General features: G+C 38.7%; 1 protein-coding gene and 1 long non-coding RNA gene across 9 annotated transcripts in view; one reads left to right on the forward strand and one right to left on the reverse strand.

The window, feature by feature from the left end:
- Positions 1-27,357, reverse strand: part of SSH2 (slingshot protein phosphatase 2) — a 267,869-nt gene that overhangs the window by 240,104 nt on the left and 408 nt on the right. The window lies entirely within an intron of this gene.
- Positions 21,838-27,304, forward strand: LOC146398290 (uncharacterized). The gene is made up of 2 exons (XR_014821679.1): positions 21,838-21,886; positions 22,566-27,304. It is a non-coding gene; the product is annotated as an uncharacterized LOC146398290 (long non-coding RNA).

Genomic DNA, 27,357 nt, shown 5'->3' on the forward strand with positions numbered 1-27,357 from the left:
GAAAACAGACAGATGGCTAAAAAGCATAGGAAAAGATGCTCAACATCACTAATTACTAGAGAAATGCAAATCAAAAGTACAATGAAGCATCACCTCATACTAGTCAGAACGGCCATCATTGGGAGTTCTCATCATGGCTCAGCAGGTTAAAGACCCAACACTGTCTCTGTGAAGATGCAGGTTCAATCCCTGGCCTCACTCATTGGGTTAAGGTCAGATGTGGCTTGGATCCAGTGTTGCCATGGCTGCTGCTAGGGCCTCAGCTACAGCTCAGATTCAACCCCCAGCCTGGGAACTTTCATATGTTTCAGGTGTGGCCGCAAAAAAAAAAAAAAAAAAAAAAAAAAAAAAAAAAAAAAAGGCCATCATCAAAAGGTTTATAAACAATAAATGCTGGAGATAGTGTGGAAAAAACGGAACCCTCCTACATGTTGTTGGGAATGTAGGCTGGTGCAACCACTCTGGAGAACAGTATGGAGGTTCCCTCAAAAACTAAAAATAGAACTACCATATGATTCAACAATCCCACTCCTGGGCATCTAACCAGAGAAAACCATAATTCAAAAAGATACATGCACCCCAATGTTCACTGCAGTACTATTCAAAATGGCCAAGACATGGAATCAACTTAAACGTCCATCAACCGAGGAATGAATAAAGATGTGGTACATCTAACTACAATGGAATATTACTTTACCTAGCCACAAAAAAAGAATGAAATAATGCTATTTGCAGCAACATAGATGGACCTAAAAATTAATCAGACTAAGTGAAGTACGTCAGAGAAAGCAAATATTATATGAGATCACTAATATATGGAATCTAACAAAAACGAAACAAAAGAACTCACAAATAGAAAAAGACTCAAAGACTTTGTTTTGAAACAGACTCAAAGATTTTGAAAGCAAATTCATGGTTACCAAAGGAGATATGTGAGGCAGGATGGATAAGTTAGGGGACTGGGATTGACATATACACACCATTATATATAAAATAGATAGGTAACAAGGACCTACTGTATAGCACAGGGTAATTTACTCAATACTATATAATAACCCTATATGGGAAAAGAATCTGAAAAGGAACAAATAAATGTATATGTACAACTGATTTACTTTGCTGTACACCTGAAACTAATACAACTCTGTGAGTCAATTATACTCCAAAAATTTATTTTAAAATAAATGGCATTCTGAATTTAAAAAAAGTAGAGAAATAAAGTATTAGTAGACATTTTCTTTTTGTTTTTTGTTTTTCTTTGTCTTTTTAGGGCTACACCCATAGCATATGGCAGTTCCCAGGCTAGGGGCTAAAATTGGAGCCGAAGCCACTAGCCTATGTCAAGCCACAGCAACACCAGATCCGAGCAGCGTTTTCAACCTACTCACGGCAATGCCAGATCCTTAACCCACTGAGCTAGGCCAGGGATGGAATCTGCGTCCTCATGGATACTAGTCAGATTCGTTTCCGCTGCACCACAATGGGAACTCTGACATTTTTCAATAGTAAATATATATAAATTAAAAACTTGCAGGGAGTTCCCGTTGTGGCGCAGAAGAAATGAATCCCACTAGTAACCATGAGGTTGAGTGTTTGACCCCTGGCCTTGCTCAGTGGGTTAAGGATCTGCCATTGCCATGAACTCTGGTGTAGGTTGCAGATGTGGCTTGGATCTGCTGTTGCTGTGGCTGTGACATAGGCCTGTGGCTTCAGCTCCAATTTGACCCCTAGCCTGGGAACCTCCATATGCCGTGGGTGCAACCCTAAAAAAGCAAAACAAAAACAAAAACAAAAAAACTTGTAGAAGTTCCTTGTCTGGTATTTCATTTGGAAAAGGTAGAAACCCCAAAGCAATTCCCTTTTACCACTTTATCTAAAAAAGGGGGCAGGGTTTCTAAGTATGAAAAGACATGTGCCAGAGTTTATGAACTCCATCCCTTAGGGGTACAGAGGAGGCAGTTTATTTACTCTTACTTCCTATTCAACTCTTAACAGCTTGGTTTCCTGGTTTTCTAGTTAGAAGCAGATATGAAGCAGCAAATTAAAGAGCTACTAGAAGATACCATGACAGTAGAAAGTGACAGCCAGGAAGTAAGGAAGAAGATTCAGTAGGCTATAAAAAGTGGACCAGAAAGTACAATCCTAGTTGGAAAAGAAGCTCCTGAGAGCCTTACTGGATTAGAGCTCAGTGTAGAACCTCCCACCCCTCCAAAGTTAAGCTCTCCATCTATCCTCTGGAAACTTCTCCTCCTATTTCCTCCAGAATCTTGCTCTATGACTCATTTTCTCTTCCTTACCATATATTGACTCTTCTCTTGCCTAAGGACTCCCTCCCCTTTTAAGAAAAATATTCTCAACCCTCTCCCAAATAACACAAAAGAGCCTTTCTTTCACCCATACTCTCTTCTAGGTACTTTCTTCTTTCCTTCACAGACAAGGTTTTGAAAAAAACAGTCTACTTGCTACCTCCTCTTCCTCACCATTCATTTACCTTCTAACCTCCTGCAACACAACGGTCTTCTGACTTTCTATTTCACCCACCTAATGTAGCTGCTCTCACACAGGTCATTGGTGCCCTCCTAATAGCCAAAGGCACGTCTCTGTTGAGCTCTCTGAGGCATGTGATCCAAGAGTGACCAGTTCCTCCCTAAAACATACTTAGAGTATGTGATGCTACACTCACATTTACTACAAGATTTACTATAAGGTTTATTTACTACACGATTTCTCATATTTACCAGTATTTTTCACATCAATACTAATGTGCATTATGACTCTTGGAGTTCCTATTGTGGCTCAGCAGTAGCCCAACTAGCATCCTGAGGATGTGGGTTCAATCCCTGGCTCCACTCAGTGGGTTAAGGATCCAGTACTGCTGTAAGCCGCAGTGTAGGTCACAGACACAGCTTGGATCTGGTGTTGCGGTGCATGTGGTCTAGGCTGGCAACTACAGCTCCAATTCAACCCCTAGCCTGGGAACTTCCATATGCTGCAGGTGTGGCCCTAAGAAGAAGAAGAAAAAAAAAAAAAGCCACCCCCCAAAAAAAAACTGATGTGCCATAATTATGACTCTACAAAATGGAGGTCAATAAGGTCCAAACTTACTTTACTCTAGAAACCCTCCCTCTCTTTTAAAGAACTATTTCATATAACAAATTGAGGAATGTGTTTTGGGTAATATTGTTTACAATGTTCTTTTTCAGCCAATCTTCAGGATCTTCTTCTTCCACCAGCCTTTCAAATATCCAAGTTCCTCAAAAGTTCACTTTTGGTACTTCACTAATCTCACACCTTAGTCACCCCTTAGTCCCCTCACTTGTCTCACCTTATACATTCACCATAAGTGATCTCATTAATATCCTCATGGTTTCTTTTCCTTTCTTTTTTTTTTTTTGGCCACACACATGGGATCAAACCTTCACCACAGCTACAGCAACACCAGATCCTTAACCCGCTGTGCCACAAAGGAACTTCCACATCCTCATGGCTTCATCCCATTGCTAAAGTCAACAAGTGACCCTGCCACTAACTAACTAATGTAACCTTGCATCTTGGTTTCATAATCTATAAAATGGGAATAACGATAACTAATTCATAAAGATTAAATGACATGACATATATGAAGTATTTACCACAGTATATTCACGGTTTTAATCAAAAGCTCGGTAAATGGTCACAGTCATCTTCTCTGCCTTCAGCCTAGATCTCCTTGCTGGGCAGCAGATGGTTCTACAAGCTTGGGACTTTGCCTTAGTTGTTTCATGTATACCTTAAACTCACTATACTCCCCTCCCACCTTACTATCTAAACTGACGCCTGTACACTTCCCACAGTGAACAGCACTACTCTCCACTCAGCTGCCCAAACCTGAAACACTGAAGCCATACTCTAGACTCTTTTCAGTTACTATCCTTTCCCCTGCCCACCAATTTTAGCAACGAGGTAGAGTTGGCTTCCCTCCAATATATTTTCTGATTGGCTATATTTCTAAAGTGCAAATTCTGATCCCATCACTCCACCTCTTAAAATTCTCAAATATTTATTCATGGTTTTCAGGATAAAATTCAACCTCCTAATGTACTACAAAGGGCTCCTCATGATCTGGCCTCTTAAATTTCATCTCTCTCCATGCCCCATCCTGGCATATACTCCCTATTCCAGTCAAATCAAATCATGTGTTATTTCTACAAATGACCATACTGTCATGTCTTCGCACACTGTATCTTCTGTCCATAAAGTCCATTCAAAGCCACGCTTACCCACTTTATTGATAGTTAATTCCAAAGGGTCTTTTTCATGAGTTTATATTTGTTTCCTCATTCCTACCTTTTACATTTTCTCTGTAACAAATTTAAAACATAGCCTATAAATTCAAATATTCATTCTCAACCTATTTAATACTGTGAAATATAAACAATTCATCTAATATACTGAAGTAAAATTATCAGCCCCAGAGTTGTCTTATTTTAGCAAGGAGGAATTGTATAATTAAATGAGATTAACATTCCTTCACTGACATATTTATCACATATATTTAAATGTTGACCATCTTTTTAAAATTATAGTTGATTTAAATGTTGTGTCAATTTCTGCCACACAGCAAAGTGACCCATTCACATACATACATATATATATACTGAATATAGTTCTCTGTGCTATACAGTAAGACTTCACTGCTTATCCATTCTAAATGTAATAGTTCACATCTACTAACTTCAAACTCCCAGTCTATACCGCTCCCTCCCCAACCCCGCCTTGGCAACCACAAGTCTGTTCCCTATATTACATATTTATTATATTCCAGACTGACCTCAGTCTAATGTGGAGGTAGACCCTTAAACAAATAAAACCAATATAATGCTATAAACATATGTAGATGTATAAAATTTCTATGAGAAAACAAAGGAAGAGATAATTTAAGTGAAGCATTTCAAAAGAATATTAATGGCAACAAATTCCAAAAAAAATATTTTCCCCATAACTCAATAATTAGCAAGATAAATTCCAGTTCTATCAAAGGGTGGCCATACATTCCAGTTTGTACATCCTAGTTAAACATCTGTTGTACAGTGGAATGATGACTAGCACCCCGTTCCTTCTCATTATTATCCTAGTTTGGAATAAATTATAAGGTCACCTTACTTATCATCTACTTCCTATTCCCCTAAAAACAATCTCAGTAATGTGTTCTTTTTTGCTCTATAGATTGCTTCTATCATTTAACATCATTTTAACTACTCTGTCTCTGAGATGGAGCACCTAAAAATATTCTTCAGTTTTACTACCTCTTTCTTCCTCTCTCCCCCTTGTATTTGCTGTGAAAGGAGATTGTCTTCTTTAGGCTTAGGAGGGGGAAAAAAGTAGAGGCATCTAGGAGAGGTAGGAAACAAAGGACAGACTCCATATTAAATTTACATGTTGAGAATTTACTTCCTGAGAATATCTCTCAAGATAAAAACAGAGAATTCAATTTAAGCTGCCAAAATAATAAACTAATGAAAAATTTTTCAAACAACAAAACAGAATGTGTACTTTTATATGAATGTTTTTCTTTTTCCAAATGGTTATCTTGAGAGGTTCTACAATATCCCACTACTTGAACCATTTTTGGAATATCTGCTTGGAAACTGTGTTTAAAGTCAATGCATGATTCACAAAAATTCATCTTACTAACTTATAGACAGGTCTATTTTAATTTCCTTTCTTTCTTTTACTAAAATTATTAATTTTGTGAATAGGTCTCCATGGCTTAGAGTCCTCTTCTCTGGTCTGCAGTTCTCTGTCAAATCATTTAGATGGTCTTTTGATGTTCTATCTGCCCCAGGGTTATGCACTAACTCTTGTCCCACAGCTTTGAAGGCAGGGACAGATTATTTTAAACATTCTTATACCCTTAGGGCCTGAAATATAAAAGACACTCAATTAAGATTGGTTAATATTCATCAGATATGGATACAAGTTATTTTGGGCCATTTCCAAAATCAAATTCACCTTCAAAGGAAGACTTGTTACCTTTGGAGATATTTTTAAAAACTGAAGGCAATGCCAAAAAAGGAGCTCCAAAGATGCTAAGCAAATGTTTCATCATTTGTACAATACACTGTAAACTTTCCTTAGAGGCTAGACAACAATCTTTTGAATGTATAAATAAGCTCTATGTTTTTTAAAAGAATTAATCTTATTACCCCAATCTTGGAACTCCTTAACTAACTGAAATCTTCTAAATAAAATTTTAAAAACCTAAGGTGCAGAGTCAAATTGGCTACTTTTCATCAACATCTGCCTGAAATGTTTTCTTGCTTTTAAAAATACTCTAATTCTCTCCAAGGTAAGACTGCCAAACAGAGTCAAAGTGTATCATCCCTGCCAAACTAAAACCTTAATCACGTTTCAATCCTTTCCCTAAGTTTTTCATTACGAGTTTCTGCAAACCTCTCTCAGCTTTAGAAGATTTATTATTAAGAACTTTACTCTTACTTACTGTAAAAATAACTTGAGCTTAAGTTTCAATACAACTTCTCTTAGAGGAAATTATAAAAATCTCTAAATCTCTGTAAGTAGGAAAATAAGTGCCTAAGTATCTTTCCAGTTATCCATACTTGTTCCCCATTTACTAGCAAACAGTATTTCCCAGTATCATGGCAATATCTGCACAGCTATATAGATAAGTTTCCATTAGACCTAGTTCCATAAACACAGAAAGATTTGATTTAAAAAAACACCATAAGACTCAGTACCTGAATTTAATTAACTCTAAATGGAGAAATCATCCAATTACAGATGAATAGGTCTGAAAGGACATTAGGAGAAAAATAATCACAGATAAGAGAGACTGCTAGATATTTTAAAGTCTTAAAAGTATAAGCTAATTTTGGAGTTCCCGTCCTGGCGCAGTGGTTAATGAATCTGACTAGGAACCATGAGGTTGCGAGTTCGATCCCTGGCCTTGCTCAGTGGGTTAAGGATACGGCATTGCCGTGACCTGTGGTGTAGGTTGCAGATGCGGCTCAGATCCAGCATTGCTGTGGCTCTGGCGTAGGCCGGTGGCTACAGCTCCAATTGGACCCCTAGCCTGGGAACCTCCATATGCCGCAGGAGCAGCCCTAGAAAAGACCAAAAAAAGAAAAGACAAAAAAAAGTATAAGCTAATTTTAACTCATATATTCAAATGCCACACAAATTCCCATGGTCATACAGCAGTGATATTTAACCATTCTTACTATTAACTTTCTGGAACCAGGTATCTACCTTTATACACAGATTCCTAAAAACTCCCAATATGAGTTAAATTACATGGGAAAATTGCCAGTACCTGTTATTACCAGCGCTCTTATTGAGCAAAGAAACACCACCCTGTTACTAACAAACTACATCACTACATGAGTCACCTTAAAACAAGATTTTCCTCCTTTGTTTAAAAACAAGACAACTCTACACCAAGCAACAAGCGATAAGATACAAGTTTAGACAACTTTACTTTTAGTAGAAAACACCTGACAGCACTTGAACAAAAGCATATTATTGTTCTTGGAGTTTTGTTATCTATCACTGTTATTCTTACTTTTAAATTTTGGATTCTCAAGGGAAATGTTCAGAGGTTATACCTTGCCCATAGTAACCTGCAAAAGAAGTACTTCTTCTATGAAAAGGGGGTGCTATTTGTCTTTCTCATGGCAATTTCTTAAGTTACATTTATGCCTTACTCTATATATGATTAATTATATTTGAGCTCCACAATCTGACCTAAGCAACTGAAATACCAAAGTATTTTAAGCAACAACCCACATATTATTCAGAGAGTAAGGGTACAAAGATTATCACATCATATTCATATATATATATATATATATATATATATATATATATACTTTTGTCAGTGGTATAAGATCTTGTTAGACATACGTGAAATGCTGTAAAATAGATCACCTATAACTGTCTATGGTTTGGTGTCGCTTTAGCTGAAAATGGTTAATATCCTTGATGAATGACTCCCTGATGAATTTTATCATTAGGGCTTCCTGACATCTTGCATTCCACTTAATATAACTTTGTCCTTTGAAAACCTTTACATCATAAATTTTAAAGGAAGCAAAAAATTTTTGCATTAAAAAATTGAAACATTCTTATGTCTAAATGACATACTTCACAATTTTAACAAAAAAGAAAAGAAAATTAGAATAGCATTTTGGGGGCTAATGTTAATTTTGGCCTATAAAATTTGGAGGCAGTTATGTTAGAATTTTCCCTTGAAAAAGAATTCATTAACTCTCATCCTAAAAGTAAGTGACATTATTCCCTTAGCCATACTCATCTGTTATAAATTTGGGCTTGTGTGGGGGAAAAAAAACATCCTCACTGGTCCAAGTTGTATATCAGGAGTCAAGCTGAGCCCTGGACAACCTCTGTTCTTCATCCTCAAACATCACATGCTGTACCTATGGTAACAGTAACAGCTACCATTTACTGAAGGCTTTAAAGGGGGCAGGTTCTACACTAAGAATCACACAAATCATACCCCTGGAGTTGCGTCAAATATGCATTTAATTTATACTAATTTGATTCTAACTGCTTGGAAGAGAATAAATAAATCTGAATGAAAATATGTCATGTTATAGTGCACATGATTTTACCCATCATTACTTTCAACAAATACACACAACAAAATGAGCATGAGATGGAAGAAACCGCTTCCCCTCAGACAAGTTTCAATTACACAGTTGCATGCCCAACACCACATATACTGTTCTTTACGGGTAATTTAAGAGACTTTTTCTTCAAGGATAAGTTTGACTATAATTTGATTTTTTTCCTATATGCTAACTGTAGAACCCTGCTAAGATGGGACTTCACTGTATCTCATTTGGTCCTCATAAAGACGATGAAGTAGGTACAACTATTAACCCCATTTAACAGAAGAATTAACACGCCAAGAGATTGTACAACTTCTTGGCAGAGATCGGATCCAACTTAGGTCTTTCTGATTCCAAAGCCTCTGCACTTAACCACTATGCTATACTGCAATATTATACACACATTTTCTGGATGAAGAATGAGAAGTACAGAAAGAGGAAGCAAACTTGTCCAATATTAACATAACTATCAAGTCCTTAAACCAGGATTTAAATGTGAGTTTTCTAATTTCAACATTTATATTCTGCATTGTAAAAAGATATCTCTTTTCCACTAGGTTACCCTGGAAACCTAATAGAATAACTGAAAGAACCCAGAATGAGTAGTAGAGTACTAACATGGGGGGAAAGTACCGTGATAAAGTATCCACAAACTAGTGACCCATAAGATGAACCTGGGCCACAGATGTGTTCTATCCAGCCCTCAAGATATGTTTTTTGAAATTTCATTAGTTGTTATGATAGACAAAGTTTGACAATAGCCATTGCAAACATCCTTCTTCCTTGATGTCACTCAATGATTAAGATGAAAAATCATATTATACTTGCATTCCCAGTCTCTCTTGCAGCTAGAAATAATCATGTAGCCTAAGTTCTGGCCAGAGAGTTAAAAGAAGTCAGCTAGGAATGGAGGGTTTCTTTCCAGGAGAATTTTTGCTTTCCTAATCAAAAGTAAAGCTAACTGCTGGCACTGTATCTTTTACCCCTTCTTAAATCAAACATGGATGTACTACTTGGAACTACAATAAGACATCTTTTAGGTGAAGAAAAGCATAAAAATGGGAATCTAACATACTATTAATGACAGAACAGAAAGATATGAAGAACCTGGTCCTTATGGCATTAAGTTGCTGAGTGAGTTGGTACTAAACTACATCTCTTCGGATTTCCTACTAGACAAGCCAAAAATATTCTTGTGACTTAAATTTGGTATTTCATTACCTATAGCCAAAATCATTTCCAGACAATTCAGTCGCCAACAGTTAAAAATCAAGAGATTTCACCAGTGTTTCTTAAAATAGAAGATTTCCCCCACAACACTGGGTCTAATACCCTCACCTAGTCATAACTGACAGCGCCTGACAATAGAGCTTATAGTCTCTGATTTACAACAAGCCCCATTTGGCTAGATTCATTAATTTTGGTGATCTGCCTAACCTCAATGCCACATTTAAATGGACCTTCTGTATTATACCTCTCAGAATGTCTAGCCTAGAACCCAGGTTACCACCTGAAAGCCTAGCATCTCAGAAAACCTCCAATCCATTCCTAATAAAGATGTAGTACAACGTTTTTACTATAGCAAAAACTCTCCTGAAACTGCCCAAGAGATAAGTTATTCTGAACTTTACCCCTAGAACCAAACTCTGGAAACTATTTAATAGGAAAATGAGGAGTTAATTTTCTGTGAAACCCTAATAAGCAATATTTGTGAATAAACCCCAAGATTTCAATAGTAATCATAGGTCCAAGAAAACTCCTATGTTTATTACATAAAAGTAGCAAGGAACTATAAAAATCACTGCAAAAATCCCAAATCCCTCAAATAAGACACTGGATTGTGATTCAGTAATCTTAACAGCAAGGTGAGCTTGCACCACCACTGCACAATCCTGGTAAAAGGCTTAGGGTTCTGATATCCAAAGCTATTAAGCCAGAATTTTACAAAAACCTCAGATGGCACAAGTGCTGGATGATGTTGTGGGACATTTCAAAAAGGCCATCTTTTAGGATAGCTAAATAATATAGACTTTCTGTAGAAGCAGTTTGGAGAAGTGACGCACATCTCAACTGCCAAAAGACTATTTCTTGTCAATTCTTTAGACAAATAATATAAATGAAGTGATGAATTATTTTAAACATCACTCATGTGTGCTTACTGAGTATTAAATTTTGGATTCATATGCCTAGTGCAAAAGTTCACTGCATCTTTAACTGAAAAAAATTTTAATAGCTTTTAGGGTAGCTATAGATAACCACAAACTATAGTTTTCACTATCTTCAAATGCACTTTATTACATATTACTTCATTACCATTACAAAGATGGTTGTGCTAATTTCAATCGAGTGTATACATCTCATAAAGTGACACATCTTAAAATAATACTTATTTGACACAATTCAGTAAAGACCCAAATATATCACCTATAATAAACTTACTTTGGAAGCCAAGCTATCATAATCTAAAAGTAAACACTGTTATGTAATAACTGTACAAGAAGTAAAGAATTAAATTTACTTAACATTAGAAATCACTAACAGTTACTGAGCACTTACTATGCTATAGTCCTAGATACTGTGCTAAGCATTCACTTATTTCATGAAAGCCAACAATAATCCTGTAAAGAAACTGATGCTTAGAAAGTTGTTTTTCCCAAAGTTTATACCTAGTAAGTGGGAGAGCTAGGATTTTAACTCCAGAATCTGGCTCTAGAACCAAAGTCAATTTAACTACTAAACTATAATACAGTCTACTTCCTTAAGAACAAGTGGGAGTTCCCATCATGGCTCAGCGGTTAACGAATCCGACTAGGAACCATGAGGTTGCGGGTTCGATCCCTGGCCTTGCTCAGTGGGTCAAGGATCTGGTGTTGCTGTGAGCTGTGGTATAGGTCGCAGATGTGGCTGGGATCCTGTGTTGTCGTGACTGTGGCGTAGGCTGACAGCTATAGCTCCAATTAGACCCCTAGCCTGGGAACCTCCATATGTCTCGGGTAAGGCCCTAGAAAAGACAAAAAAGAAAAAAAAGAACAAGAAGTTAAGACATAAAAGTCATTATTAAATTAGAGAAGTGGAGTTCCTGTTGGGGCTCAGCAGGTAACCCAACTAGTATCCATGAGGATGCAGGTTCAAACCCTACGCTTGCTCACTGGGTTAAGAATCTGGCGAGCTCCAGTGTAGGTTGCAGACTCGGCTTGGATCTGGTATTGCTGTGGCTGTGGTGTAGGCTGGCCGCTGCAGCTCTGATTCAGTCACTAGCCCAGGAACTTCCATAGGCCACAGGTGCAGCCATAAAGAAAAAAAAAAAAAAAAAAAAAATTAGCCAGAAAGGGAAACTGTCCTTTTGGATCTGGATTTGGCAGGGAAGAAAAGAATGCTGAGGGCCAGTGTACAAAATCCTTTTTCTTCAGAGGAATATAAATGAGAAAAGTTTAGCAGCATTGAAAAATTCATTATTTCAATATCGCTGTCACACAGGCTATTGATCTTAAAGTCTGCTCTCAACTTCCAAAGTGATATTTCAGAAAATCAGTAATAAACCAAGGGAAACAGGCAAAAAGCAAAATGAGAAAAGAGAACTTTCTAATTTTAGGGACAGGTCAAGAGATAACTATAAGCCATTTTCTCAACTGCTGACCCATACATTTTCAAGTAACACTTATGTATATTCAAATATTTTCCAAAGGCAACTGACCATTTCAATAATTTCTTTCCTTTGTCTTTGAATGTAGGACCACATAGGATCCAATTCTATAAGGTTTAACTTTGGAGTCCACACACCATTGCAAAAAAGTTATTTCTAATTAGAGAATCAATATTATGGTTATTTCGGAAATGTGAGCCACAAATAGAATACAAAAATTTTCAAGTACAAAATCAAATGGGAGATTTCAGTATATCAGACCAATGAAAAAAGAATAAAACACAGAACCTTAATCATCCACTTTTCTAGATCACATGTTCAAGATAAGGCAATTTGTAGTACACTGTACCAGAGGCTTGAACGATATAATAAAGTCTTATGCACAGTAGAGACTTAATAAATGTTTATAATGAATGCAATTCAATAACCTATGGAAAAAGAAAAAGCATAAGCCTGAGACCTGTTAAGATAGTCTTCCTCTAAGTGCCTTGAATCACCTGAAAAGACAACTAAAAAACAAACCAAAGCCTAATTTCTCTCTTTCTTTGTTTGTTTGTTTTTGCTGCACCTGCCCAGGCCGGGGATTGAACCTGAGCCACAGCAGATTCTTCCCTAAATAGGCCACCAGGGAACTCCTCTATTTCTAACTTTCCGCAGACTGGCAAGCTCATGAAACACAGGTTCAAGTGTGAGACTTTAAAATTTTTTCATTTTATACCACAACTATAGTCTTCTATAAGACAATTTCAAGAACACAATTAAGACTTTTCATGGTTATAATAAAATTTTCTCATTTTTAAAATCTTTATAGATTATAATTCTACAAAAATGGTGCATAAATGGAAATCTAAGAATATTTTCTTTCTCTTAAGAGCTCCAGATTTAATTTTCAAGATTCTATATCCTGCAAAAATGTTTTGTAGGCAAGAGGAGGAATTCCTGGATTTTTCAGCCACACCTTGCCTAAGGAGGCTTTCTTTTTTTTTTTTTGTCTTTTTGCTATTTCTTTGGGCCACTTCCGCGGCATATGGAGGTTCCCAGGCTAGGGGTCTAATCGGAGCTGTAGCCGCCGGCCTACACCAGAGCCACAGCAACGCAGGATCCGAGCCACGTCTGCAACGTACACCACAGCTCACGGCAACATCGTTAACCCACTGAGCAAGGGCAGGGACCGAACCCGCAACCTCATGGTTCCTAGTCGGATTCGTTAACCACTGCGCCACGATGGGAACTCCTAACGAGGCTTTCTTTACAGCCAGTATAGTTTCCTTTGAAGCTTAATTGGAAACCAAAGAATCAGCATAAAAATGCTCAGAGTTGAGAAAGCTGCAGCTTGTACAAGGACAGATCAAATAGACAAATCAAAAAAATACGGTGCTCATAGAAATCTTAATGCAATTTTTTTCAGTACTCTCTCTAGGAAGAAACAGGTTGTCCCTATTTTCTGACAGAGCTCAATAATAAAAATTGTAATAAAAATGCAACTCAAGTCTGAACCAAAGCTCTCTCATTATATCATATGCGAGTTCATCCAACTGCTTCGGAAATGCATTTTCAAAAAGCTGCATTCAACTTCTACTGTTTGGTATAGCTGGATTAGATCATTCTTCTCACCTATTATTTCCCTGTACAAGGATATATTTAAACCCATGAATACATTCAGTGTATTTAAATATTTTTAAAAATCTGTCAATTTCTGCTCTATTTTGCCACATGACTCAATCTCCATCAATAGAAACACAAATACATTCAGTCTACTATTTGACTACACAAATTAAGGTGATCAGATGTGTGCTACCATACAGCAAAACATCTCCAATAGATTAATATGCTGCTAATCATGGCCTAGAAAATTTGATAAGCTCTCAAGGGAAAAAAGATTTTTAAAGATTATGGTTACAGTAATAATTCTGTATGGTGCTCCCGGGTTATTACAAAATCATACACCACATACTTCGCCATGGAGATTGGTAACTAGAGCTGAGATTCTCCAATTTTAAAGATGTAGCTATTATTGAATTAAAAAAGAAATAAGGAGTTCCCACTGTGGTGCAACGGGATCAAACGAGACTTGGGAGCACTGGGTCACAGGTTCAATCCCTGGCCAGGCACAGTGGGTTAAGGATCTGGCATTGCCACGGCTGTGGCTGAGGTCGAAACCATGGTTTGGATCTGATCCCTGGCCCAGGAACTCCACTGTGGGATGGCCAAAATGAAAAAATAAAAGAAAAGAAGAAATTAAAAAAAAAAAAAAAATCTCTTGAAATAGGCTATTCATTTGAGTTATATTGTCATAAAACAAGTATCTTCCCCACCAAATTTTTGTTTTAATGAAAAATTGCTTAATAACCAAATAGCAATCCTAAATCACTGTCACTATAAAAATGAATAACACTTCACAACTGCATGCTTATTTGGTGCCAGGCAGGAATCTAAGACATCCTCTCACTTAATGCTTAATTCTGTGGAAGAAGTACTATTGTTACCCTTATTTTACTATTATTACCCTTATTTTACAGATGGGCAAACTGAAGCATAGACAGTTGAGTGACTTGTACAAGTCTAGGAAACTGTAAAGGGAGGGTTTTCAAACTCAGGCAGATTGTTTTCAGACCTTACACTCTTAACTGCTATGCTAAGACTGCTTCATGTTGCATTTCTGAAGGCCGTAGAAGAGAGAAATGAAAATATTTTAGGGCTTCCCCACTCTCATGTGATCTATATTAGAATATCTGGCAGATACTATTTTTATTCTAAACCACAATCACTTTCTTAAACCCAAAGAATCAATGAGCTTCCCTAACAGATTAAGATAATGGGGCATGAGGTGCTAACTTGTGGTTTAATTCTTACCTGAGACATGCTAAGTATCATAAGTGTGAAAAAGGGCTTTCCTAAATTGTTACTCTTTCTATAAAAGTATCTCTGGAGTTCCCATCGTGGCACAGTGGTTAACGAATCTGACTAGGAACCATGAGGTTGCGGGTTCAATCCCTGGCCTTGCTCAGTGGGTTAAGGATCTAGCGTTGCCGTGAGCTGTGGTGTAGGTCACAGACGCGGCTTGGATGTGGCTTGGATCCCACATTGCTGTGGCTCTAGTGTAGGCTGGCATCTACAGCTCTGACTGGACCCCTCGCCTGGGAATCTCCATATGCCACAGGAGCGGCTCTAGAAAAGGCAAAAAGACCCAAAAAAAAATTTTTTTTAATTAAAAAAAAAAATGTATCTGAAGCAACAAGTGAAGAATCACTGCTCTAATGAGATTAGCTCGCGCAGAAATATCTTTCCTAAAACTTCAATAAATGTAATTTCACATATTCATCTATAAGAATGCAGCAAAAAAAAAAAAAAAAAAAAAAAAAGGTGGTGGTGGTTGTTTTTCTTTAATGGGAGAAGATAGAAAGGTGGGAGAGGACAAACAGCAAGGGACAAGGTAATACCTACATACACTTTGCAAAGACAGAAGCTTCAGTATCTGGCCTCCATGCCTTAGACAACAATATCTTACAATTTCAACGATCACCCTGTAGAAAAAACTGGCCTCTAACTGTGAAAGAGATGACTATGTAGAAGGAATTAACATATCTTTAATTTTCTTGGCTGAAAAAAATCTTTCACTCCTCCATCTTTTCCAATTAGTCTGTTACACGTTCCCTGTCCAAAACCCCCTACAAAAGTGATATCCTCTTCCCATGTTCACACCTGGTTTGTGCCTCTCCTATTACATTCACTATACTAGGGTTTTTGTTTTTTATTATGCATGCTTAGCTTACAGCTGCCTTCCTCTTTTTTTTTTTTTTTTTTTTTTTTTTTTTGCCTTTTTTGTCTTTTGCTGTTGTTGTTGTTGTTGTTGTTGCTATTTCTTGGGCCGCTCCCGCGGCATATGGAGGTTCCCAGGCTAGGGGTCGAGTCGGAGCTGTAGCCACCAAGCCTACGCCAGAGCCACAGCAACACGGGATCCGAGCCGCGTCTGCAACCTACACCACAGGTCACGGCAACGCCGGATCGTTAACCCACTGAGCAAGGGCAGGGACCGAACCCGCAACCTCATGGTTCCTAGTCGGATTCGTTAACCACTGCGCCACGACGGGAACTCCTGCCTTCCTCTTAAACCTGCTAAGGCAAAGATAATGCTTTATATCATCCATTAGGGCTTGAGAAGCTTCTTAACAAACTTCTGCTGAACTGAGTTTATCAAGTACCAAGGCACACACAGCGAAATGATTCATGTTGCAGTGATTTAAACTACAGCAGGGCAAACATGAAGGAAAATGGTTTAGAAAAAAAGGGAAGAAATCAAACAGCACCTAGACACCAAGACTAACTCTAACACCCAGAAGGTAATTTAGTCTAGAGTTGGTCTCTGAGTGTGAAGTTTAAATCCCATCTCTGCCACTCCTCGCTGGAGGAGTCTAAACCCTCTCTGAAAAAATCAGTTTCTTCATCTGTAAAATGGGAACAATGATAGTACTTCTTCAAATCGTTCTTGTGATTCCTGTTAGTGCTGAATGTAGTGTCTGAAGCACAGAAAACACTAGAAACTTGAAGCTATACAGTTATACTTTAAGGTTTCTTGACCATATCACAAATCTCAACAAATTCACTTTAAAGGAAAGCCAAGAGATTACATACATAGTAAAAAGGCACATGTGCTACAATTCAAAAGAAACTATCTTTGCTTCTCCAGCCCCACCTTCTGCACTTCATTCAGCACCAATACTGTACTGCTTATAATTTCCAGCACATATGTGCCATGTCTAGCCCTGCGCCTTAAGTTCATACTTAGAAATGCCTGCCTCCCTCCTGTTACTCACTCTTAACACACTGATTGTTGGCCAACTCCACTTACTCTTTAAGGTTGAACTCAAAAGTCCTGGCTAGCCTTTCTCTTCCTCAAGGCTAATATATCAATTGTGATTACCACACTGCACTATAATTACTTATTTAATATCAATCTTTCCACAATACTCTAAGCTTCCTGATGCCAGGGACTGCTGAATCCCCAATCCTGACATGAATACAGATACCTTCAGAATCAAGTACAGCACAGGATACAAAAAGGTACTAAATTACCTTTAAAAAAAAAAAATCACTTCAAACAGTTCCATAAAATCTAGGCTATAACACAGTACATTACTTCTGCCCATTTGTTTCTAAGCGTATCCTCTCCCACTAAGTAAGTGAAATATTTCACTTTCAGGAAATCTATGGGAACTTTCATTACATTTCAGAGCCAAGATTACCTCACCTGACTTTCTCTTGACAAACAGGAAAACGAGGGGCACTGTGATCAGTAGCTGTACCGCTCAGCTGGGCAAGAAAATGCAGGGCAGTTTGTAAACACATCTGAAAAGGATTCACTGCTGTGAACCAGAGAAAAAGAATGGATGGCATTACCTGCACAAAATAGCACTTATTACGTATCTGCTGATTAATAAGATTCCTTCCATGTACACCTGACCTCTGGCATACTTCAAATTGGGTAAAGAGTCTTACCAATAATCATATTGGGCACTTTTTGCAAAAAAAAATAGTTTCCCTACTACAGCTAGGTTTCTTAAATAAATGAAAAACATGGACATGCAAATGTCTACTACAGGCTAAGCACTGGGAAGCCAATTGGAAAAAACAGCAAAGTTCTAAGCCACTGGAACCAGGAACAATATGTAATGTGTGGAAGACAGTGTGGGCTCCGCGTGGTTCCTTTTTCAGCCTGGGCTTAATCTACAATCTCCTCCCTCTCATATGAAGCCAGAAAGAAAGGACAAGAGACTTGAAGACAGCTTTTGAGTACCAAAGGTTGTTTTTCCTCTGGACTTCCTAGACAGCAGTCAATTTTTAAAATATAAGCTAGTTTATTTTCTGACCACGCAATTTAATAAATACTAAGTAATATGTGCTAAACCAAACTCCTGTGGGACAGGCAACAGAACTTCACTGGAACACATTCTAGCTTATATCCTAATGCAGTATTTCCCAAGGATGGAACTAGAAAAAAGAAGTGATTGTTTCATAAAACGAACTGGGACAAGTTAACTATTTGGAACACAATTAATTAAATATTTACCTCACACCATTCAGTAAAATTAATTTCAGATAATTAAAGTATAAAAATAGGAGTTCCCGTTGTGGCGCAGTGGTTAACGAAATCCGACTAGGAACCATGAGGTTGCAGGTTCGGTCCCTGCCCTTGCTAAGTGGGTTAAGGATCCGGCGTTGCCGAGAGCTGTGGTGTACGTTGCAGACGCGGCTCGGATCCCTCGTTGCTGTGGCTCTGGCATAGGCCGGTGGCTGCAGCTCCGATTAGACCCCTAGCCTGGGAACCTCCATATGCCGCGGGAGTGGCCCAAAGAAACAGCAAAAAGCCAAAAAAAAAAAAAAAAAAAAAGTATAAAAATAAACTATAAAACCATGTAAGAAAATATTAGTGAATATTTATTTCTCTATTCTCTTGAAGGAAAATTGAAGTAAGAAAACAAAGGAAACACACACACAAAGACTCTGGATTGATAGCATTAAAATTTTTAAGTGTCGGAGTTCCCGTCATGGCGCAGTGGTTAATGAATCTGACTAGGAATGATGAGGTTGCGGGTTCGATCCCTGCCCTTGCTCAGTGGGTTAATGATCTGACGTTGCCGTGAGCTATGGTGTAGGTCGCAGATGCGGCTCGGATCCTGCGTTGCTGTGGCTCTGGCGTAGGCTGGCAGCTATAGCTCCAATTCGACCCCTAGCCTGGGAACCTCCATATGCCGCGAAAGCGGCCCACAAAATAGCAAAAAGACCAAAAAAAAAAAAAAAATTTTTTTTTAAATGTCTGTACATCAAATGAATTAAAAACAAACAAAATGGCAAATGAAAACAGGCAAAATGTGCAATATAGCAGAAAAGGTTAATATCTAAGTATATAAAGAATATTTACAAATCAATATGGTAAAAATAACCATTCATGGAGAAGGCTGGGGTAATCATGTGAATGACTTAAAAAACAAGGACTATAAAATAAATAACAGTAAATATTTGAAAAATGTTTAACCTCTGGAGTTCCCGTCATGGCGCGGTGGTTAACGAATCCGACTAGGAACCATGAGGTTGTGCGGTGGATCCCTGGCATTGCTCAGAGGGTTAAGGATCCGGCATTGCCATGAGCTGTGGTGTAGGTCGCAGATGTGGTTCGGGTCTGGTGTTGCTGTGGCTGTGGCGTAGGCCGGTAGCTACAGCTCCCATTAGACCCCTAGCCTGGGAACCTCCATGTGCTGCGGGTGTGGCACTAAAAAGACAACCCTCCCAAAAAAGAAGTTTAACCTCTGATAAAAAAATTAATTAAAACAACAATAAAATACTAGTGCTTAACAGAAAGGATTCTTATAATCTTGGGCAATTCATTTTACTTCCTTAATGTTCAATTTTCTTTGTAAATTATAGATAATAATAATATCTATACCAGAGGAGTGATGCAAAAATTAAACAATATAATGCATGTGAGGTACTTAGCACAGTGTTTGGCACACACTAAATGTTCAATAAAGAGGAGCTCTTATTATGATAAAGAAAATGAATGATGACAATACTTAGGGCTGATGAGGGTACAGTGAGGCAGATGTTTTTACACACAGCATGTCAACAAAATTTGATTTAACCTTTATTGAGGACAATTTATCAATATGTATCAAAAGTCTCAAGGGTGGTCATACTCTTTGGGCTTCTGGAAAAGAACAATGCTTAAAAACAACAGAAGAACTCAAAATGGAAAAAAAAAAACCCTGCTAAATATAAATATTATTCATCAATCCATTAATTGATCCATAGTGCAATATTTTTGAGCCTGGTGATACAAAAATATGCCAATAGACCCAGTCCCTGGCTTAAAGGTTGGAGAAATAAGCAGTCAAACAGCCAAGTACAATAAAGAGATAAGAGCCACCACAGGTAAGTATAGGGTGCTATGGTGCACAGAGAAGGAGCACCTACCATAGTCTGGGAGTGGAGTCAGGGAAGCTTCCCAGAAGAAGTGACATTTAAGCTGAGACCTGAAGGATGAGTAGGAATTAGTCAGGGAAAGAGATGAAGGAAAGGTGTTCCGGGTAAAGGAAAGGGCATGTGCAAAAGCCTAGAGATCAAAGGGAGCATGGCATGTCAGCTTGACTGAGCAGTGTGCAAGGCAGGGACTTGGGAAGAGTCAAGGCTGAAGAGGTAAGCAAGGTTGGTTCACTAGAAGTCTTGCTAGCAAAACTATGGAGTGTAGACTTTACTGTAAGGGCAACACAAGCATTTAAAAAGCAAATAGTTTTCATACATATAATGGATTAATATTCATGATGTATTAAGAGGATGCACAGATTGAAAAGAATGAACAAAGAGCTCATAAAATAGTAATACAGGATTACAGTGAAGGTTGCACAACTTTGCAAGTTCACTAAAAATCACTGAATTATACACTTATTAAAACAGGTTTATTTTAGGGCTTGTAGACTACACTTCAATAAAGCTGTCTTTTTAAAAAAGTTAACACAGATGCTCAATAAACATTTGAAAAATACTCAACTTGCCTAACAATAAAATACATATCAAGTCAACTAAGTACTATAACAATAAAATACGTATCAAGTCACAATTACCAATGATTAACAACAAAATGAGAATAACCAATGTTAGTAAGGCTGGGAGAAATGGGCATTCTTATATTATGTGGTTGGAATAAGTGTTAATAGGAAACAACTTTCCTAAAAAGTATAAATGTGTAATGGGAATCTTAAAATTATTTATATTCAGTGACCCAGTAATTGTATTTCTTAAAACTTTAACAGATGTTCCAAAATGCAGTCAAATATTTATGCACAGTAATGGTCACTGCAACTTAATTTATAATAGAAAAAAAATTAGAAAAAAAACTAGATATTCACCAGTAATGGAATGGTTAGAATAACTACTCAATGCAGTCATTTAATGTGACAATACTTCTATGATATATGTCAAACTTTTTAAAAAAGCATACAAAATTATAGATACAGCAGCATTTCAGCTACCTAAAACACACACTCAGCTGTGTGGTACATATCTTTTATTCTCTTTTCTGTGTTTTTCCGTATTTTCCAAATTTCCTACAATTGGCATATATTTCTTTTTTTCTTTCTTTTTTTTTTTTTTTTTTTTTTTTTTTTTTGTCTTTTTGCTATTTCTTAGGCCGCTCCCGCGGCATATGGAGGTTCCCAGGCTAGGGGTCGAATTGGAGCTGTAGTCTCCGGCCTACGCCAGAGCCACAGCAACGCGGGATCCGAGCCGCGTCTGCAACCTACACCACAGCTCACGGCAATGCCGGATCGTTAACCCGCTGAGCAAGGGCAGGGACCGAACCCGCAACCTCATGGTTCCTGGTCGGATTCGTCAACCACTGCGCCACGACGGGAACTCCCTGTGGTGCAGGTTTTAGACATGGCTTGCATCTGCTGTTGCTGTGGCTGTAGTGCAGGCCAGCAACTGCAGCTCGGATTCTAGCCCTAGCCTGGGAACTCCCATATGCCACTGGTGCGGACCTAAAAAGAGAAAAATTTTTTCTAAAAACATAACTTTTTTTTTTTTTTTGCTATTTCTTGGGCCACACCCGCGGCATATGGAGGTTCCCAGGCTAGGGGTCTAATCCGAGCTGTAGCCGCCAGCCTACGCCAGAGCCACAGCAACGCGGGATATGAGCCGCGTCTGCAACCTACACCACAGCTCACGGCAACACCTGATCATTAACCCACTGAGCAAGGGCAGGGGCCGAACCCGCAATCTCATGGTTCCTAGTTGGATTCGTTAACCACTGCGCCACGACGGGAACTCCTAAAAACATAACTTTTAAGAGTACACTTTATATAAATCAATTTTGTATCTGCTATGTCTTTATTTTCTCTGCCTAAGGAGAGAGGTGTGATCATATTTGAATATATATAATATGACAGTATCTATTTCACATCACCAGGAAATATACATATATATGAATTTTCCTATTAATTAAAATATGCATCTTAAACATCAAGTCCGTGGTGAAATTTGGAAGGATCTCAATCAAGAAATACATTTTGGGAGTTCCTGTCGTGGCTCAGTGGTTAATGAATCCGACTAGGAACCATGAGGTTGCGGTTCGATCGCCGATCCCCGACCTTGCTCAGGGGGTTAAGGATCCCGCGTTGCCGTAAACTGTGGTGTAGGTCACAGACTCGGTTCAGATCCCTCGGTGCTGCGGCCCTGGCGTAGGCCGGCAGCTACAGCTCCAATTAGACCCCTGGCCTGGGAACCTCCATATGCCGTAGGAGCGGCCGCAGAAAAAGGCAAAATAAATAAAAAATAAAAAATAAAAAATAAATACATTTCACTCAACCCTGACTGCTTAAATAAAGACAAAATAAGATTAAGCATTCTTAACATGACCCAGGGTCATCATTATAACTATGTAATAGTTGCTCTGAAGGAGTACTGGCTCTCAGAGGCTCTTAGACTTACATTAAGTCTCTAACTGTTAAATTTTTTTCCTTAGGCCAATTACTTATAGGTTTTCTTCCTCCTCCCTTACTGTATATCAGCTATCATCTCCCAGAACTATAAGGAGCTTGCCTTTAGCAGCACCTGGCCCTTTCCAATCCTATTTTGCTGCCAGTAATCTTCTAAGAGTACAGAAACTAAATATTCAAGTTTAGAAGATTTATGTGTAAACTAAGAGATAATAGGCTTCAAATAAGGGTATCACATATGAATGATTTGTACAGACTAGGATGATTCTGTTCTAGACAGTTATACAGTCAAAGCAGACAATATATAAAGGAATTCAAAAGACAGTGAGTTCTTGATTGCATCTCAAGTCTTGGTTTCTTTACTATACTGGCAGTGAACCAAGAGCCAGGGAACTTAGTGGTTTTTTTGTCTTGTTTTATTTTTTGGGTTTTTTTAGGGCTGCAGGTGCAGCACATGGAAGTTCCCAGGCTAGGGGTTGAATTGGCGTTATAGCTGCCAGCCTGCACCACAGCCACAGCAATGCCAGATCCAAGCCACTTCTGTGACCTACATGGAAGCTTGCGGCAACGCCAGATCCTTAACCCACTGAGCAAGGCCAAGGATCAAGCCCACACCCTCATGGATACTAGTCAGGTTCATTTCTGCTGAGCCACAACAGGAACTCCCGGAACTTAGTTCTAATGCAGGATCTTATACCAACAGTTCTGTAACCTTTGGCAAGCCTTTTAACCTTGATATCTGTCCTGTATAACTTATGAGGCTATACTAGAATTAAATTAGACCATGAACACAAAACCTCTGGAAAGTATAAAGCACTATATAGGAGTTCCTTAGTGGCCTAGTGGGTTAAGGATCCAAGGTTTTCAATGCAGTGGCTTGGGTTCAATCCCTGGCCTGGGAACTTCCACATGCCATGGGCATGGCCAAAAAAAAAAAAGAGCACTATACAAAATTTTTTAAAAAAGCATTTTATGGTATTTCACTGTGTTTATATGACCCTGGATCAATACAGATATCCATTCAGAAAATACACACAAGAAAGACAGAAGGTAAGAGATAATTCTTAAATTGCCCCAAATGAATTAGGAAACATCTATCATCTAGGAAAAACAATGTAGTCTAAGAGTTGGCATTTCTGACTCCTCCTCCCCTATAGCCAATCAGTCCTAGGTCCCTTTTTATCTTCTCCACAATCCCTTACATCTATCCTTTTCTTTCCTTTCTTTCACATTTCCAGTTCAGGCCTTTATTATCTCACACCTGGCCTACTCTAACAGCCTCTAATTGGCTCAACTCATGCCTTCTCTCCTTCTCTCAACTCCCTCTGGCCCACAGCTGGTAGATCAATTTTCTTAAAACACCACTGTGATCACATCTGCTCAAAAACCTCCTCGGACCCTCCATTATCTTCTCTGTCAAGTTCAAATTCCTAAGATCAGCCAGCAGTCCCTTTGCAGCCCTAGCTGCCTCCTCACCTTTATCTATTTCTACTCTTCCAAACAAATCCTTCCTCAAACTGGTCTATTTAAGTCCTTCAGATATGCCTTGTATGTTTCTGCCTCTAAGTCTAGGTGTACACAGCTTTCACTCCACTTGGAGTACCTCTCTGCTTTCCAGGTTATAGCTTGGCCTATAAAAATTCAATTTAGCTTTCAAGGCCTAGTTCAAAAGCCACCTAACTATGTATACTTCTCTTTGATTACCACCAGGAAGGAAAAAGATGGAAGATTCTAAAGTTAGACACATCTGAGTGTCACTGGGTACATTCCTTAATAGCTCTTTACCTCAGTTTCATCCATAAGATGGGGATAATAGCAATTTCCCTCGGGCATATTGTGAGGAGTAAATAAATTACTCCAGTAAAGCACTTAGCATGATGCCTAGTATAGAGAAAGACTCAAGCAGTGTAGGTATCGTTATTATTCCTATTGCCACTAGTGAATTTATCTTAATTTGAATTCAGACAAACTTATAGCCATTACAAACTGGCTGCTCATGAATATAGAGTACTATTCCCCTCACTCCCTTTTTCTACTATTACCTCATGTCTGTTCCTCCTCCCGTCCCTGTCCCACCCCTCCAGCCCCCCATTCTTCCCAAGATTACATGACCCTGACAGATAGGGTCAAAATCTTATACATCTTAGCACTATAGTAGTCATTCACACCCAGTAGATGATCAATAGATTTGTATAATCCCTAATAAAAGAATATTGAAAAGCTGATAGTATTATCTTACCTCCTGCACTGAAAAAGCATACTAGAATAGTTAAAATGATTTATTAAAAAATCTAAATTTCCAGCCTCACAAAACTAAACCTCTCCTTTCATGGTTCTATAGATTCTTTATGATCTCTTTTAAAACAAACAACTCAACCTATTCATGCACCGAGAGATGCAACAGCAAATATATGCAGGTCAGACAGCAGCCAAATATTAGAACACAAGGGCCATGAGACAATGAAATGAAATAAGACAATTTAAAGGTAAAGGTAAACAGGCTCACAGTCAGGCTAAAAATGCTGATTGTTTCCCTTTCTCTCTCTCTCACACACACACCCACACCAGTCCCAGGACTCCTTTACTTCCAGGGCCACACACAAACTGAAATAACCAGGCTACTATACCAAGTAGATGTAGAAATATGTCATTCAGTTCAACAACTGAGCCTACCACATGATCAATTTAATTACCTGTGTCAAAAAGTATCTATTAACATACCTCTAAAATAACCAAGTTTTGACTAATTAAGTCTTATTAAGTAGATACGGTATTACTATACACTAAACATTCACTTCCAGAAAATTAGTATGATAACATGAAATACATATATAATTATTATAGTATAAACTATTTTCAACAATGCCCAGGGAAAATTATGTCACTATAATACTGGTTCCTGGCTTACCTGCACAACTCAACTAAACTTCAGTTGCTTTCTCAGCCAAAATCAGGCCCAAACCCAAAAGGTAGAGCGAATTAAGATGGTCTGATGGTATTTTAATGACTTTCTAAAAACTAGCATATAAGAATAAAGTATATTGAATTTACATCCCTGATACTTGTCTTCAGAGGACCCTTAAATATTTCACTAGCTTTCACGTGCAGTTATTCTCAAATCACATAATCCTAAAAGTTGCAAAGAGCCTTAGAAGGCCCCCCCACCGCAGGAATTCTTTTTACCAACTCCTAGGCAAAAGGTCCTCCAGCCTTTGCTTTCAGCAATGGGCACTATTTTGCAAGACAGTCCACTCCACTGTTTGAAAATTCCTCCTTACAATGACTGGAAATCTGCCTCCTTGAACTTCTCTATCCAAGGATCTTAGCTAGTTCTGCTTTCTGGAAACAATACAAGGTAAGGTAATCTATGAAGTATAATCACCTATAAAATTAGGATACAGCTGCCAATTTGGCCACACAAAGTGCAAAAACTAGCACAAGAGAAAAAGAAACCAGCACCATACACAATAAAAATTTGAAATTCAGGAAACTATGTTGAAATTACAAACCAGCTTATTTTCAAGATATCAAAGTTCACACCTCACTTAAAATATAAATATTTAGATTAAGCAGAATTTTTACAGTGGAAGGTGGTACAGTGTTTATTGAATGCCTTTTTGCAAGTTGAAACCACTAAATCCACCAACACAGCTTTAAAAATTACAGTTCTGTAGGAAATTCAAAATGGTTTTTCCAATTGTTCATACATTCATTCGATCTTTTCCTTCTAAAACATCTGGATTTTTTTTTTTTTTTAAGATCCTATTTCGCCCCACTGGTGCAATATTTTATTTGAAAAACTAAACATTTGGGGGGGGGGAGCCTAAAAGAATGGAGTGTATAGGAGTGGGGGTGGGGCGAGGAACCAAGGCTTAGAAGGGCCCAGCAGGAAAAGGCTGGTTACTGGGTATTTTCCTTCTGGAAGCACGCTTCACTGGCATAGGCATGTGAAGTAACGAGCCGTACACACGACCCAAGAACAAGAACGATCATGAGCAGCTGAGTGTAAGGCATAAATGTCTGTAAGATGTAAATGAATTGGCACTGGTCATCAAGCAGCGCCAGATGCTTTGGGACCTTGTAGGGGAAAGGTAAGAGATCCAAGGAGCAGAGACCGCGGCCACCCTTTGGAGGAGGCGAAGAAGGGAAGAAACCGAGGAGTAACTACCGTTCAGCAGTCCAATGAAGCCCGAACGGACAGAGCACAAGAAGGACAGCAAGGGACCAGGGGGAAAGCAGACACCCGGAGAGCCCGGAGAAGGGCGTGCAATGTGCGAATATTGAACGGGTCCACGAATTGGGTGTGGGTAAGGGGATGTGGGTGTGTGTTAGGGGCAACGATGGAGTCCCAGGGTCCTCTCCCTGCAGCGGAGCAACGGAGGGTGAAGGAAGGGGGAGGGCGAAAAGCAAGAATGACTCATTCCCGAAAGGAAGTGCTCAAGCCAGAGGAAGGCATGCCACAGGGGGATTCGGGGCGAGGACTGTGAGGCGCCAGGTGCCCGGAGTGATGGGGGCACAAATCAACGTCCTGTAGTTCCCGCAGCTCGTCTTTAAGATGGGGGTGTGGGGGGGTTCGCGGCAGCCGAGTGCCAAGGCC

Source organism: Sus scrofa, chromosome 12 (assembly GCF_054392235.1).
Source record: "Sus scrofa isolate SSC_HxYL_T2T_F1_AM1 chromosome 12, Sscrofa_HxYL_maternal_Yorkshire_Landrace_v2.0, whole genome shotgun sequence".
Taxonomy (NCBI): domain Eukaryota; kingdom Metazoa; phylum Chordata; class Mammalia; order Artiodactyla; family Suidae; genus Sus; species Sus scrofa.